Raw genomic sequence first — 13,163 nt, forward strand, 5'->3', positions numbered from 1 at the left:
CATCTGTTTGACATTGGTGGAGCACCGCCACTGAGACCCTGCTCTCACCGTTCCATGGCTGTCTCACAGGCCTTTCGCCTGGCTGGTGCCATCTACACCAAAGTGTATCAGGGGATAGACACAGAGCCAAGGAAGCTGTGTCACAGATGGGGCACTCTCAGGCCAACACCCAGTGCCCTGGCACAGCCAGGCTGCAGAGGGGACGGGCCTCTGAATCAGCTGCTTTTGTAGGCTGATGGCATTCATCTCCATGACTGGGCCTGGTGAAGGTGTCCCAGAGCCTGGGTGAGGGCACCTGCCATTGAGAGCCACCCACAAGTGAGGAAGGCAGCAGCTCGATGCGCTGAGTGTGCGGTTGGGCCCTGCCAGATTGCTGAGTGTAAATCCCCCCTGCCAGCCTGTCTTTCTATGGGAGGGGCCCAGAAGCAGCCTGGCTACTAACGGCTGTGACAGCCCCATTGGCTACACAGCTGGAGACCCCGCACGGAGTTGCAGATGCAGGGGAAAGCATTGCAGATATTGAAAGTGGCCCTTTCAGGGCTAGATTAAGGCAGGACAATGGCATTGGGCTGGCTCATCTTTAACTCAGGCTGACAAATAGATGGCAGGCCCCTTGTCGGCAGCTTTGATGTATGCAAATCCCACTGTTTGCAGCACTTCACCCACTCCAGCCCGGCTCTCACAATACTGCGCTGCAGCCTCTTGCAGGGTAGCTGCCCTGGCAGGCCGGCATGGCAGGGGGGAACCACTCCCTGCCCTCAGGCTGATGCCGTGCAATACACGCTGTGCCCAGGTTCCCACAACAGGCGAGGGGAACATTTCCATGGCACCTTCAGGGGACGGGGTGAGCGCCATGCCAGTGGAAGGGGAAGTGGAAGGGGAAGGGCTGGGGCAGGAAGTGAGAGGGATCCCAGAGGAGCAGGGACATGCGTCGGTATTGAGGGGGAGCAGGGTGGGGGCACAGGGGCAAGGGAAGGGAGACATGGCTGGGACAGGGGTGGATTGGGGGACACCTCGAATGCGGGGGCATAGGCAGGTGAGGGAGAAATGGGAGGGGAGGGGTGCATGGAGACCTATGGGGGAGAGGGTGATGGGGGGACTGGACGGGGGTAGGACAGGGCTCCCAGGAGGGGGCAGGGAGGCCCCAGGTTTCCATGCAGGAGCAGTACTAGGAAGTCCCAATCCTGCGTTCAATGTCTCTGGTCCGTCTAACGAGCCTGAGTCCTGACTAGCGCTGTGGAGCTGGAGCAGGGACTAACCAAGCCCAAGAACCTGGCCCCACTTAGGAGAGGGGGAAACACGAGGGAGCTGGGATCCCTACACCAACAGCCAGTGCTTCACAGCAGCACGGCTCCCCTGCCAGGGGCCTGCTTCCCCAGAGCCCATTGCACAGCTGAGGGCAGGGGAAAGGGTTAGGAAGCTGGGAGCCCACACCTGGCTGTACCCTGCAGGGCTGTGAGCTGCCAGCCCTCCCCGCCTCCTCTCGGCTGCTTGGGAAGAAGGCGAGAGCAGAGCCAGGTACTGGTGGGCAGAGCTCCAGCCTCCCGCTATCAGCTTCAGGCCTGGAGCCAAGGCTGCTCCCCCGCTTCCTGGGGCCTGCACACGATTCTGCTGACAGTAAACAGCCTGGGTGTTCTGGATGCAGTCTCCAGCCAAATGTCAGCCAGGCCAGGACCCTCCTGAGCTGCGCCCAGCGCCCAGGGCTATGTGCCACTGCAGGCTTAAGGGGGACCAGGAGCGAGTTCCCCCTCAGGCCTGGCCGAGCACCTTCCAGAATGGGCTGAGTGCCTGCCCTGTTCTAGTCTATGGATGGTTTTATACTAGCTGAGCTCCTTCTGTTGTGCTTTTCGCAACCTGACCACACAGCTGTGATGCAGTGCTTGTTCTCCCATCCTCTCCCCAGAGAGAGAAGCGTGTGGATTGGAGTGTCTTGTCTGGGTGGGGTTTTTGTGAGTGATGGTGGTCAATATACCTGTTGCTCTGTGTTTACATTAGAGAAGGCCAGATCAAAAAATAGCCTTCAGCTTTGACTGAAACCCCCGGGAACAAAGGCGTTCGTCACTGACCAGGAAACGCTCAGCGCCTCACACAATCTGGCCCTCACCCCGCCAGCCCCTCACAAGACAGTCAGTTACGTGATCATAACAAGATGACGTGACAACTAGACCTTACCAGCCCATCCATCTAGAGATCTCAAAGTGCTTCATGAGCATCAGCAATTGCAGCCTCACAGCCCCGTGAGGTGGGCATGATCCCCATGTTACAGATGGAAAAACCGAGGCACAGAGAAGGGAAAGAACTCGACCAAGGTCATGGAAAGAATCAGTGACAGAGCCAGGAAAAGAACCCAGGAGTCCTGACTCCCACGGTTTGGAAACACGAGTCCCTACGAACTTGGGTTTTCAAATCCAGATTTAATACAAGTCCTGCCAAGTCTGGTATACTGGTGAAATCAAGGATTATACAAATATGTGTGCGGGTTAATATGGAGCTGAGCAATGGGAGATGCTGCCTATGGAGGAGGCTGGAATCATGTGTAGTTGCCAGCATCCAGAGCATTTTTTCACAGCCCTGAGCAATGTAGCTCAGTCAACGTAAGTTTTAGGTGCAGATCAAGTCTAAGGCAGGGGGGTAGGGAAAACTAGTGGGAGACTAAACAAAAGCTTTCTCCCAGGCCCTGCAACAAGACCATTGACCAATATGGCAATTGAGCTGAGGCTCACACAGGGAGGGTGGGATTTTGAGGAGGGGAAGGGGAGAAGGGGGAAGCAGACAGACTGGGACTCAGGATCTCTAGAAGGCAAAGTGAGACCAGGCTGGATGCCAGGAACCATGGGCTTGCTAAAGGAATGCAAGCTGGGCTGTTACTCTGGAGGGACCCGCATCTAACCTAGCTTGTGGTAAAGTATAAGATACAGGAGTCATGACATATGTCACGTGGTGGTTGTTTTAAAACCCTTTTTTACTGCTGCTTTGTGACCTTTGCTAATAAATACTTGTGAGAAGGCTGCTGGATGCTGTACAGCTTTTGGTGCACCCATCTGTATAGCTCTGGTCACCCCTCCACCCGCCAAAGGGAAGGCTCAGGTCTCGAGTCAGAGCTGCCTTGTAGTAAGTGTTTGGCTCCATGGGGGGAGGGTGGAAATGTACCCAGATCCTGGTCCGTGAAGAATGGTGAAATTCCACGCCAGGACAGAAGAGGGTACGAGGCCTAACACGTGTGCGTGTATGTGTGCCTGCATGCACGTGTGCAGAGACCGGAAAGGGGACAGAGGTGTGAGCAGCCCCGTAATCGTGACAATTCCCTTTCGGCTGCTTCTCTCGCTCCTGTGAGGTCTGGGATTTGCTTCTCAGTAGCAGAGCAGTTCAAGGAGCAGGACCCTGTTAGCACAAGGAGGCTCTTGGCCGCCTGCTGTGAGGTGAGTTGGTGCCGCCCAGCCCAGTCCCACAGCATAAACAGCTGCAGGTCATGGAGGTCCCAGGCTTGTCTCCCCACTAGAAGAGGGCCCCTGTCACTATGCAGTAGCACAGAGTCCTGTGGCCTGTCAGGACAGCAGCATTCAGCAGCAGTGAGTTCACAGATCTAGAAAAAGGTCTTTGAACAGAGTAGGACACCCCCCTGTTTTGGTGACAATCCCTCCAGGTAATTAACAAAGCAACTGTCTCCTCTGCTGTCCTTCAGGAAGTTGCACAAGGCTCATCCAAGCTCTCCGTGCAAGGCCCCAAATGTTATGGCCCATGGGTAAACCTCTGCGGTTCGCTGAGCAGTTGCTTACGGGCTCCGAGATTAGTTAGATGGGATGCGCTGGCAGATTAATGGCACTAGAACGATGGATTCTCTGTAACTCAGGCAGGTGTTTATTGTCCTAGCAAGCGGGCCAGTGAGCTTTGCAAGTGGAGGGAATTCGAGCTGAAATGCAGGCCCCAGCAGCACAGACTGGAAACCTCTTTCCCTCCTATCCCAGAGCTCCAGCAACAGACTGATGTGAGGGCTCTTCCCGTCCCTTTGCTGCTCTCTGCCTTTGCGGTGGATCCAGATCTGCAAAGCGCTTGCTGGGAGATTTCTGGGTGAAGATGCTAAGGATTCTGTCCTGGCCGGCTTTGCCAAGGCACACCTGTGGGACCCGCGCTCTCTGAATTTATGGCTGAGAGGACGGATTTACAGGCAGCCACTGTCACCATACTACCTTGGCATTCCTAGAGCAGCATTCAGCCGAGGATCTCAAAGCACACGATTTGCAACCCTTCCCCACGCCCTGGAAGGTAAGGCAGGATTATCCTTGTTGTGCAGATGGGGACACCAATGCACAGAGAGGTGGTTGTGACCCACCCAAGGCTACTCAGGGAATCGGTGTCAGAACAGAACAGAGGCTGCTCGTGCCCAGCATTCTGTAAAGAGGCTGGAAATTCCCCAACAGGAGAGCTTTTTCCACTTGATTTATGCAGCCCGGCCACGGAGCTGCTCCAAGTCTCCCTGTGTCAGGGGCTCATCAGCAGTCTGTCCCAGGAGGCGTGGCAAGGTCTCTATGCCCTGGTGCAGATGAGTCTAACCTTGAACATGAAAAATAGCTGTGTTTACATTCCTCCCCTAGCCCACATTGCCTTTTATAGGCTGCTCTCACACACGCTTCCCCGCTGTTATTATAAACAAGACTCTGTCGTCTTGGCACACCGGGCACGGGCCCATGCCATGACTGCTTTGGATCAAACGGCTGCCTGCCCCATCCGCGCAGCATCTCGTAAAGGGCTGTTTAGATGCCTTTGGTATTTCGCAGCTTCGGATGACCAGCGCTCTCCTCGCCTGGCTGGGGAGGAGACACAGCTATTAAAGAGGCATGTAATGACTTGAGTATCCTCTCCAGAGAGGAGCATAGAGAGTCCATGGCCCTGGTAGAGCCGCATGCTGGCTACACTTGCACAGAGCATATGGGCAGGCTTGACACAGGCCCTAGCTCTGCATACTAGGCAAGCACTTTTCATGTTATTCATGACTTCTGGGGACAGTGTAAGTCCTGTGGTCCTGAGCAAGCTCCCCCTGCTATACGAAGAAGCTGCATTTTTTGGTATCTAGTGTGTTTTCGACAACATTCAACGGAGGGAGCACTTCCCAGTGGTTACAGGCCTGGAAATCAGGACTCCTGGGTCCTATCTTCCAGCTCTGCCATTGCCTTCCTGTGTTAATCCTGGCCAAAAACCGCTTAGTTTCTCTGTGCCACAAAATGGGGATATTGATAATGACCCACTTCCCAGGTGGGGTTGGGAGCTTAAGTCATGAATGTCTGGAAGGTGCTTTGAGATCCACAGCTGAAGGATTCCTGAGAAGGACAAAAGGACATAGAGCCCCTTGAATTAGCTTAACTCCAAGCACAAAACATACCACATTTCACAATGACCAGGGCACAACGCCCGGGGAGAAGGGTGCATAAAAACAAGCCGGGGGGTGGAGGGAGGTCCATTTTGTAAGGATGCAATTTTAGGCCTGGACTTTTCGTTTGTGCTGCACTCAAAATACACTTTCACCTTTTCAACCTTGTAACCCACCCTGAGCCAGCAGCGCTAACATCAGGAAAATAGTCCAAATGTGTCGCTAGCGATGCTAGTGACAGACTGGATAGAGGCGTGGAATCATTTCAATAAGCCATTCTCAATCTTTTCCATTCTGGAACTTCTCCAGGATGCCTCTTCCCTCTAGCCAGAGCCTCTCCAGTGAGCTACAGGAAAGGGCAGAGTGATCGCAACCCCATGACACCAGGTTCAGAACCTCCAAGCTCAGATTCCACCAGTGAGTTCGTTTCCAAAACAGGATTCCAGCAACGCTGTACTGAGGTCTCACAGCTCTGTCTTCCCCCAGCTGCTCCATCCCTTAGCAGGTGTCACTCAGACTTTCTAACAGTCCTGAGTGTCTCCTGGCAGGGCCTCCTCCCCACACTCACATGGGATCTCGGGGCACACTTGTACCTTCTGGGCAACTCTCTTAGGGGAGGGCTAGTAGAGATGGGCCCCAAGCCACAAATTTCAGCTTCAGAACTCAAGTCCCCCAAGATTGCTGCCCAGGGTGTTGTCTTGACCCTCACTCTAACTTTTGGACCCACAGTTTCATTGTCTACTTGGCTGTTTCCATGTCTCGATCTTTTGTGTTGTCTCTGAAAGGTTCATGTAACAGCCAGCCAGAGCTCTCGGGGGCTGAGCGGGGACTCTGCAGGACCACCACGCTGCTTTCCACTCTATTCCCTTTCTTTGATTGCTAGATGTCATGCTCCTCTTGACTTTGATTGGCCAAAACAGCATCACGTGGCCTGTTTGAATGCCACCCTTTCTGCCTGAGGCCATGGCACATAACAGGTACAGCTGCATGGACATTCCCAGCAATGGGATTTCTGCTCCATTGATTACAGATAGAGGAGAGGAACGAAAGCAGCAGGGAGTGTCTTCCTGAGCTATGGTTGGGTAAAACACTGTCTTTGGGAGAGAATGGTCATCTCTGATGGGGAATAGCTCTGCTCTCCCCAGCTTCAAAATCATTATCAACCCTGCATGTCTCATGTAAGGCCCTAACTCCCAAGCCAATGGGAGGTGTTCCATTAACTTCAGTGGGCTTTAGAGCAGGCCCTTAGTTGATGGTGCTGGCCATTTGCTGCGATACGTTTTATTTGATGATTCTGGGGTGAAAACAAAATCTGAAACGTCAGGGGATATGGAGCCTTGCCTGGCTGACATGAGTTACTCATAGCAGGGAGTCTCATTAATCACCCCTTCTCTGCTGCCCCTAACCCAGCTGTGGGCGCAGACGCCAGCTCTGCTCCAAGAGGAATGGCTGTTTATTTCAGCCTAGCTGCTGTTCTCTGTTTGTTTTTAATATACATATTACTTCATTTTCCAAGTGGATTTCAGGTGGTGTTTTCTTTGGCCCCTGCTCCGTACCTTGCCTGTTCCATTAGGGCCATGGATACAAATGCCTCTTGGCAGGTTAGCCCATAAAGTACCGCAGGGGCTATTGTTTTTCCAGGAGTTCTGAAAACAGTAACTCCACTTGCATAAGAATGGCATAAAATCAACTCAGAGGGTCTAGCCTGAAGGCTAGAAGCACATGGTTGGTAGGAGCTGGGTGTCCCAAATGGCAACATGCAAAAGGCACTCAGACAGAGTGGCTAAATGGTTTTTTCTTTTCCTGTTCCAGGCCTGCTAACGTCCCATGACCCTGCCCTCCTGGGATGTCTCCCCCAGCATAAGCCATGCTGCAATCTACACGTGTCTAGGAACCCACAGGGGAACAGCCTATTAAGGGCAGGTATGTAGTATTTTTAAGCACATGACACAATTTTGAAAAGGTTTGTAATGGTTATTTTCCGTCCCAAAGGCTCAGTTATAACAACAATGAACAAAATGTTATTCTGAATAGATTTAGCAGGGAAATGTAGTTCAAACAAAACAAATCTCATTCAAACAAAATCTACTTATATATCTAATCTACCCAGATCCAGCTGTCATTAAAGTCAATGGGGGAGGGGGTTCCACTGACTTCAATGGGAGATAGGTCAGCCCACTCAAAGACTCTGTGACTGCCAGATCCAGGGGAGTGTCTCCTTTAAAATGACAAATGCCAAGAAATTCAGAGTCCAGGACAAAATTCTGCTCTGCAATAGCAGGTCCTGGCTCCAAAATCTGCTCTCCTCTCTATGCAGGGATGATGTGCTGGCATCCAATTCTGGAGTCAAATGCTCTGCTGTTGTAAATGGAGTCAGCCCTGAAATTGATGGGCCTGCATCAATGTACCCTAGCAGAAGTTCTGGCCCATCATCCATTTTTGTGGACCAGAGAAAAGAATTTGTCTGTCGGTTTAAAATCTTCACTGGCTATTTACAGTCTCCAGCTGGTGGGCAGCAAAGAGTCCTGTGGCACCTTATAGACTAATAGACGTATTGGAGCATGAGCTTTTGTGGGTGAATACCCACTTCGTCGGATGCAGCTAGTGGGGAATCCTACAATGGCAGAGGATGGGGAGTCTGAAATACAGGCTAGATTGTATTAGAGCGAAATGCATTTGATTTGCTTGCACATTCTCGCCCCCTAAGCTGGACAGAACCCACTGCTGTATTGTTTGATCCGGATTTTATATTGCTGAAGTTATTCTTTCAGAGGAACCCAGCACACAGGAATTGCTAGAGCAGCAGTGGTTTCTTTAGCCTGGTACTCTGTCTCTGACAGCAATTGTAGGATGCTTTATAAGAAGGGGTAGCACCCTGAATCAGATAAATATGGAATAATCTTCCCATAGGGGGAAGTTCCTTCCCAGCCCCCTGAAGCATGAGAGCAGACATCCTGGATTTGTTTTAGTACCCTGGATACTCATCTATTTTGACCTTGTTCACAATACAGTGCATTTCAGCAGACTCTTTTGGGTTAAGACACCTCATTTGCTTTTTTTGAAAAAGCATCTCTCTTTACTTTGGTTCCACAAGCCACTTTGTCATTCTTTCAGTTCCAATAATCTAATCAGCTTTTCACCTTTTTTCAGCTTCGGCATTGGATAGAAATTGGTCAGTTACACTTATGCTCTGTAGATGAGTGGACTCACCCCTGCGGTGCCTCCTGCTGGTGACTTCTGGGAATTAGCTCGATTCAGCTCCAGAGCGCCCTCTGCAGGCCAGTGATCCGCCTGTCCTCTGGTCCCATGTCCCTCCCAGGACCCAGTGCTCTTTTACCTGGAGTGCTGCTCCCTAGCAGTAATCCCCTCAGTCTTAGGGTCTCCCTTCCCCAGGGAACCCTCACCCACTATCCCCACCTCAGTATATAGCTACTGCCAGTCATTGTCTAGCCCTGTTCCCTGGGGCAGACTGCAGTATCAGCCACTCATTATAGGCAAAGGGATTTGGACCTGCTGCCTTGGCCTACCCGACAGCTGCCCTCTGCAACCCTCAGTACCTGCTGGTCTTGTGCTAGGCCACAGCCTGGGGCTTTCCAGGCTGGAGCTCCCCAGCTCCTCTGCCTTTCCACAGCCCTGCTCCACTCAGGTACTTTGTCTCTAGCTCCCTGCAGCCAGGCCCTTCTCCCTCTACAGGCAGAGGGAGACTGTTGGGCTTCTGGCTCACAGCCTCTTACAGGGGCCAGCTGGGCCTGATTGTGGCATGGCCACAGCTGAACCTACTTTCCCCAGTCAACCCAGGCTTCTTGCCCCAGCCACAGCCCTCTTCTGGGCTGTTTTAAGCCCTTCAGGGCAGGAGTAGGGGGCCACCCGGCTACATGTGTTAGTCTCAAATAAATGTGTTAGTCTCTAAGGTGCCACAAGTACTCCTGTTCTTTTTGTGGTTCAGTCCAGATGCTGATTCAATTGGAAGAGCTCTGGGGCCACAGGGGATGTAAGATAGAGCAGACAGAAAAGGTAGCATTGGCTAGGGAAATGAAATGGAAAAGTCCACAAGTAGAACTTCCTCACAGCTGTGGGGGTGAAGAGCTGAATCCACCATGGACAGTGCTAAGGAGACGTAATTTACATAGTTCAGAGCTCAGATACCACCCTGATGGGCACTACAGGAATACAATAGAGAAAGAGAATTTTCTCTGATCTGAAAGGGGACATTTGTATCATACATTATGCGTCTATCTCTACAATAGAGGTGCTAGCTGTGGTTCCATTGTTAAGGTGTATATATATATAAGCTAACATGCATGAGAGAGGTGACTGTGCAGACATTTTCTGCAGCGGATCCCGTATCCCCACCGTTGGACCATGGAGTCTGGCAAAGATGGCAGAGCTGAGAGTCAAGCTGGAAGCACCAGGCATCCAAGATGCCAGCGAAAGAACCAGCTCTATTGTCGATTCCAGCACCAGGGTTTCAGTAAGGCTTTCAGCTGCAGCCTCAGCCAATAGCAATAGCTACATCATCCCTTCCTTACACAAATGGGCACGTGCATGCACGCACATGCATGCACACCCAAGCTGTCCAGCCCTGGGAGAGCCAGCAGGTTAGATGGCCTGGGCTCTTCAGGGAGAGGGGATGGGGATATGCCTCTATTAACCCACCAGCTTTGCCTCCAAAGAGCTGAACGAGTCACTTACCCCCCGCTCCACCAGCAAACTCCTCTCCTCCCAGAGCCTCTCCTCGCCGCTCACAGGCACCAGACACTTCTCTCAACGTTTTCTTCCAAGTGAAGCCCCCTGTCCTACCGTGGCTGCCTGCCCAGTCGCTCTCCCCGTGCAGCCAAGGAAAAATAACACTGGTTGGGAAAGGAGGTGAATGGGGAGGGATGGCTCTCGACTCGGGGGCTCGGCTCTGTACCATCCGGGAACACGGAGGAGGGGGCTGCACGGGAAGGAGACAGATGGAGGAAAGAAAGGGTTTTAAAATTGACACCACATGGCCGTTTCTTATTCTAGGGCCTAGTAAATAGAGCTTTCATGCTGGGCCTGTTGCCCTAGCAACAAGCATGCAGGAAATATCCCAGATAACTAGAATAGTGGCAAAAACATATGTTTTGGATAAAACATTTCCCTCCCGTTTCACAGCTTTCTCCATTCTGCCACTTGGCACAAGCTTCTTTTTCACAACAGACACCTTCTCTGTGCAGGCCCGGGGCCGGGGGTCAGCTCAGGAGATGAGCCCTGTGCCCTGCCCCAGGGGAACGGGTAGGAGGCATTCTTTCTGGCCTTTCGACAGCCCCGTCCTGCTGCTGCTGCTGCTAAGTAAAGATCCCATGGGCTCGGTGACAAGCATCTGTCACCAGAGAATGGACTTGGGGAGGAGAGTTGGTAGCCAGTGGTCAATGGTGACCCACACATTGCTCCTTGCCTAGACAGGGAAGGGTCCTCTTGTGATGACTGCTTTAGGATGCAGGAAATTTGGGTTCAAGTCCAGACTTGGCCCCAGATTTGCCGTGTGATTGAATGTTACTTCCGCGCTCTGACTAGTTTCCCCACCCATGGGCAGTGTGTGACTCTTGCGTTTGGCGAGACTGGGCACAAGCACTGGAAGCTCCCTAGAAGTGAGGCGGGGGGGACCTGGCGTCTGGACCATGGCCCACCCCGCTCGGCCTTCTCCGCCCAAGGCTTTACCCACTCCCCCCTACTCTGTTCCAAGGGCCTGTTTCCACTCAGCCTCTTCCCCTGAGGCCTTGCCCCAACTCTGCCTTTTCCTGCCCCCTCTCCATCTCTTACCCCAAGGGTCCTTCCGCCCATCCTTTCTGCCCCTTCCCCTGAAGCCCCCACCTACCTGCTGCTCGCTCATCTCTGCCCCCTCCCCCAAGACAGAGAGGAGTGAGGAGCAGGTGGGTGGGGGCCTTGGCAGAAGGTGGCAGGGGCAGAAAGAGATGCAGCGTGGGCTCGGCCACAGGGGAAGACACCGAGTAGGAGCGGGGCTTGGGGTTTAGTGGGACGAGGCCATGATCTGGGTGCCGGCGGCGGCAGTGCTCCAAAGGAGTGGGCCTGCACACCTCCAAAGGGAGGTGTACCACAACCAGCGCGTCTTGCCCTGTTTGGGGAGGCTTAGCCTTCACCAGCAGTTGTTCAAACCTTCTTTCCACCTTTGGCTCACAGCCCCCCAGACTCCACTCTGGCCAACCCCCATGTCGTGACTGGTCTGGGGATAAAACACTACAGAGCGCCGCACCCTTACTACCTGTCGCTACCGAGCAACCCAAACTCACTGAAATAATGGCCCAGGTTCAACACTTGGGCTGGTTCTGTACAGCTCCAGACTAGGTGAAGGAGAAACGGGTGGGAACAGAACCCAGTTCATCCCCAGCCATACACCTAGACTTGCTATAACATCTTGAACTTGCATAGTCCTTCCCAGGCATGGATTGCAATGCCTGCCATAAACATCAATCCTCCCACCCCCTCTTGGATATCACTACCCCCATTTTGCAGCTGAACACACTGAGGAATAGAAAGGGGGAAGTGACTCAGTCAAGGACACCCATTGTAGAAGACAGGGTCAGAACACAAAACTCCCTGGCACCCAGTCACATGCACTCAACACACAATCGCTATCACTGCTGAAGGCAAAGAGCTCCCTCCCATCAAGGCAGCATGTTCCTTTTCTGCTTGCTGGAAGAATCAGCTGCGTTCTCTTTGCCCCTCACTTCTCCGGAGTTGGGTTCCATTTACATGCCTGGCTTAAGTCCATCAGTTTCTCTTCTCTGATGGGAAATAAACAAGAATGAGAAAGTCAAGCCACATGGCTAAGTGCTTTCTCCCCAACTCATTTGGAGGAAACTCAGGCTGAAATGGGTTTTGTGTCTGGCTCTTACTCTCAATAGACTGAGCTAAATTGCCCTGCAGACGTCTTCAGTATGTTGGAAAGAATGTGGAAAGAGTAGTATTTTATATACCTTCTTCCCGTGTCTGTCTTTCTGCTTTGACTTATGTAGCGATTTAAAACTGCTTGCCAATAATGGTCATTAGTATATGGAAAAGAAATAACCAGCTGATTGCATAGAGATGGATGGATAAGATTTGGGAAAGTCTTGACTTGAATGAACTCACTTTTGCCATGGCTGCAAAAACAAACACAGCAAGCCGATCATCTATTCAACATTTTCCCCCTCTTTTTCTGTTTGTGATTTGTCTGTGAGTGCCTCAGAGTTCTTTCATGTTTATTCATGATCTGAAAATAATTCTTGATCTATAGCTCACAGGTGAGCAGTTTGCTGGGAGCACTGAATAGCTCAAATCTGAGCTGAGTTAGTTAGTTATGAATGGGTGATGTCACATATAATCATAGAATCATAGAACTGGAAGGGACCTCAAGAGGTTTTCTAGTCCAGTTCCCTGAAGTCATGGCAGGACTAAGTATTATTTAGACCATCCCTGATCAGGTGTTTGTCTAACCTGCTCTTCAAATCTCCAGCGATGGAGATTCCACAACCTCCCTAGGCAATTTATTCCAGTGCTTAACTGCCCTGACAGGAAGTTTTTCCTAATGTCCAACCTAAACCCCTCTTGCTGCAATTTAAGCCCATTGCTTCTTGTCCTATCCTCACAGGTTAAGGAGGACAATTTTTCTCCCTCCTCCTTGTAACAATCTTTTATGTACTTGAAAACTATTATCATGTCCCCTCTCAGTCTTCTCTCAACCAGACTAAACAAACCCAATTTTTTCAGTCTTCCTTCATAGGTCATGTTTTCTAGACCTTTAATCATTTTTGTTGCTTTTCTCTGGATTTTC

Source organism: Chelonoidis abingdonii, chromosome 18, assembly GCF_003597395.2.
Source record: "Chelonoidis abingdonii isolate Lonesome George chromosome 18, CheloAbing_2.0, whole genome shotgun sequence".
NCBI classification, from domain to species: Eukaryota; Metazoa; Chordata; order Testudines; family Testudinidae; genus Chelonoidis; species Chelonoidis abingdonii.